General features: G+C 33.9%; 1 long non-coding RNA gene across 1 annotated transcript; it reads right to left on the minus strand.

The window, feature by feature from the left end:
- Positions 1-1632: 1632 nt before the first annotated feature.
- LOC104219709 (uncharacterized) lies at positions 1633-3157 on the minus strand. Its single transcript, XR_709353.2, has 2 exons — positions 2883-3157; positions 1633-2018 (listed from the first exon to the last, which is right to left on the minus strand). It is a non-coding gene; the product is annotated as an uncharacterized lncRNA (long non-coding RNA).
- Positions 3158-4258: the final 1101 nt, after the last annotated feature.

Raw genomic sequence — 4258 nt, forward strand, 5'->3', positions numbered from 1 at the left:
ATGCCCTCGGTGAGGGTTTCGCCAAACTTTTTTAATAAGATGGAGGATACTTGCTCTTTGGCGAGGTTGTTGCCTTTTACTGCGGTGACATAGTGAGTCACATGATCCTCAGGGTCTGTTGTGCCATCGTATATTTTCAGGTACGACGACATTTTGAAGGTTTTAGGTATGACATGTGATGCGGCGTCATCATTGTACGACTGCTCAACAAACAGACCGGCGTCACTTTTTGGTAAGAGTTTTGGGGCGCCCGGTATTTTGCCTGCCCTTTCTTGATGCTCTTTCATTTGGTCTCGGAGCATTTTATTTTTGTTTTCCACCTCTTCCATCTTCCTTAAAATGACTGTGAGGGTTTAGTCACCTGCATTATTAATATTATGGATGATACCTGCTGGGGGGAAGGGCCGTGCAGCTCGACTGCTATTGGTGCAACGCAAGTTCTTGTGCTCTCTCTGATTGCCTTTTGGGTGGGTTTGTCGAAGATGCTGGTCAACGTGTTTGTCAGCCAAGCTTCGAGTAGCTTCTTTACCGCCGGTGGTGCCTCTTCCGTTGTGGACATGGAATCTCCTTTACCGTGGGACGTTGTGATACTGCCATGAGGAAGGGGTGATCCACATCGCCTGGGAGAGGCATTTGGTGTTATATCCTCACCCTCTGTTTCAGAGAAATCGTTGATGGTGTTTAAGAGGTTGGTGATGAGATCGTCTACCACCTTCATCCTTTCTTATCCGTTACTTGTCATCTTAGATCTGTGTGTACAAAAAGGTATAGGATTTTGTATTTTTTTTGTGGTTATAGATCTAGAAGAAACTAAAATTTTACTTAGGAAATTCCCACAGACGGCACCACATTGTTTGATTAAAAAAAATACGAATCTTTGGTTAAACCAATTAATTAGATAGATAAGGGGTTATCCTAGTTAAAGATAATAACTTTAGATCTAAAATCGGCCTACGTGGATGATGTAGAATAGTGTCGGAATAGATTTAATGTAACATGTATTAAACGTTCAGGGTCAATAATGGGATAAGAATAACAAGCATTAAATAACAATAAATGACACTAAATGTAAATAAAAGAATGATTCACCCAATATTAAATGAGGTGGATGATTATTCTTTCTGACAATGATGAATGACAAATAACTTATGAGAATATTGGAGACTTTCTCGAATCTGATGTGAAAAGTGTAGAATAATCAACCAAACGAATCTCTTTAGAAATGTGGTGCTTATCCAGAGAGTATGCTCTTCATGAAAGTTCTTATTAGAATCAATAATACCTTCCTTTTACCTTATCTCTCTTTCTATTTATATGAGACATACCCCCATCAACCCTAAAAGTACAAGTACAAAGAAATTCAATGGAATATTCTCCTAAAGACCCTATTATAAAACTAGCTGTTACTGTTGCTCTCAGCATTTGACCTCGGCCATAATCGACTGCTTGACGATGAGTTCCATTAGTCATTAATCGACCTCGGCCGAATTAATTCTAATAATACCTCTTCGTGCCAAATTCCCTTAGTCAGATTTTGATTATCCTGATGGAGAACCTTACTAGATGGATTAAAAGGGTCCCAATTAATGTTATTCAACAAATATAGTTACTATTATAAAGTGAGGATGCATATATCGGACAGTATAAAAGCTTTCACAAATTTAAATTGAGTTTACATTATTTAGAACTAACTTTGCAATAGAAGATTACGTTATCTTAAATCCCGTACCCATTCGACCAACAATATCACAATAACATGAGACGCCAAAAATGATCAAAACGCAGGGGCTAACTCTGCATCTATATGGTTACATTCTCCAAGTGGAACAAAACGCCACTAATTTACAAAAACATAACAATAGAAATCATTGAGAAACAAAGTTGTTGGCTGTTCCCCTCAGTTGGATGATTTGGAGATGAGAAATTTGAGACTCTGTTGGTGACTTTGGTCCCAAAAGTTTAATGCTGTGTCCATACAATGATGCTTCTTCTTTCGTAGTATTCAACAATGACCTTAACTATATATATTGATAATATAAATTTTCTACATTATCTGCTCGCTTGAAATGTAATTGCAGGCAACTATATAAAACAATTGAACTACTAACCTAAACAATAACACAAGCTGCAACCTGATGCACTAGGTTAAATTGCAATGGGGTGTAAATATTTGATTGCACTTTCAGTAAATAAAAGTTTTAGTCGTACAGTTTCATCGTATACAAGACTGCAAGTTTGCCGTTTTGAAAAAGTTGGATTTTCATGCGCATAATTTGTTAATCTAATTTAATAATGTTGTCCGTCAAAATAACCTATTTGATCAATTTAGAACAGAGGGAATGTAATACAAAAACCTTGGATAAATGCACTTGTAATTAGCGGAAAGGAGAAAACACATGAAATCATGAAGTTTACTGATCTTAACATTTTCAAATAAGGAAACGGAGCTGTTGTAAAGAAAAAGGGACAATATTATAGACACTTTACATAAGGATAATTTATTAGATTTTGGTTTAAGGTATATTGAAAAAAAATATAAAAATTGTGGTTTATGGTACATAGAAAAAGAAATGTAAAAATGGTGACCATTTTGTTAATGAGAAAATTAGTGGTTGATGCCATAGACCACAAGAGTATGTATCAAACAAAAATGTATGAGGAAACAACAAGACAATTAATTGGTGGTGCATTATATTTCCGCTATATACAAAAGCTTAAGTGGGTGTTCTAGTATATACAAGAGTTTAAGAAAAGAGTCAGACCACATTTTTGCAAAAAAAAAAAATAAAAAAAATACAGTTTTGTTTATGTAAATTAAAAGCACATAGTGAAAAATCTATATTTTGGGCGTAAGTACGTGTATACAAACAATTAATACTAACCAACATTCTTTCGAGACCAAAGTCACCAACAAAGTATCATCTTCTGCTTCTTCTTCAATTTCCCCTTTGTATATCCAGTGTAGCAAATTTGACTCCTTTTATAGATTACTTGTACCATGTCACAAACGTACATTTCTTTACAACAATAGTAGCAAGTACATTGATTGTACTACAAGTAGTAAAATGTTGTCCATTTTATCAAAGTCCCAAGTTTTTTTTCGTACATCATTGTACTAGGTTCTTGTACTGCTAATATTATCCATCTCATTTCATAAACTTTATCCATCTCATTTCATAAACTATTGCGAGAAGTTTTATTTTGTGTCTCATATGACACTAGTTGTATGAGGCTTCTTTTTGTCTTACAAATTTGTGGACCCCAATCTTATACTTCTGGGTCCACAAAAATTTGGGTCCACAAAGCTGTAAAGACAAAAAGTTACCTCATATAACTAGTGTAAATTATATGAGACATAAAATAAAATTTTCCAATTATTGCAAACTTGATTCCTGGAGCATTGAGTACTACTGAGTGTACTATCCATTTTAGAGTAGTACCAGATTTACAAATATAGAGTACTACAACTTCAGAAGATGCTTAACCTGATTTTTATATTAATATTACTTTAATCTAGACTAATCAGATAAGTTTATTCTCTAATTTATTCAAACTTGGTGGGCTTTACCTCTGATCCCATCATCACTTTATTTATTCTTTAATTACTGTTCTGGATCTTAGTTTAATTCACTAACTGCCTACTCTCCAAAATATGTTGCTTTCAACCAAAATATTAATTAGGCAAAATCCAAAAATTCCCTTTCTTCTATTTTTTGTGTAATTCGAGTCACGGTGTTAAAAGCTTGCTCACTATTCGTACCTCAGCGTCAACAAGAATATCAAATTGAAATGGTGATTCTTGGACAGGAAGAGATTAACCAAGTTTTTTTGTAGGTTAAAATTTTATGGGGGTTATCCAAGTATATGTCTATTACTATAAAGTCACTATTATAATTTTTGGTCATATAATAGTCACTCATTTATTTGTATGGAGGTATGAATCTTAATCATTCATATTATAGTTATTAAGTAGGTTTATTTTTTAGATTTGAATCTTAACCATTCAGATCTTAAACATTAAATTTGTTTGTTTTTTAAATTTTACAATCACTTAATGAATCTTTATTGATCTTAATGGTTAAGATCAAGAACATAGTCTTAATATCATTAAGATGTTATACATTCAAGAGTTTATATAAATAATATTTCACTATTACTCCTACACTTTCACTACTAATTACCATTACCACCGCTATCGTTATCCCCTACCATTATAGCCTACCGCCACCCACTACCCACCACCCATTATCACCTTCCT

Source organism: Nicotiana sylvestris, chromosome 7 (assembly GCF_000393655.2).
Source record: "Nicotiana sylvestris chromosome 7, ASM39365v2, whole genome shotgun sequence".
NCBI classification, from domain to species: Eukaryota; Viridiplantae; Streptophyta; class Magnoliopsida; order Solanales; family Solanaceae; genus Nicotiana; species Nicotiana sylvestris.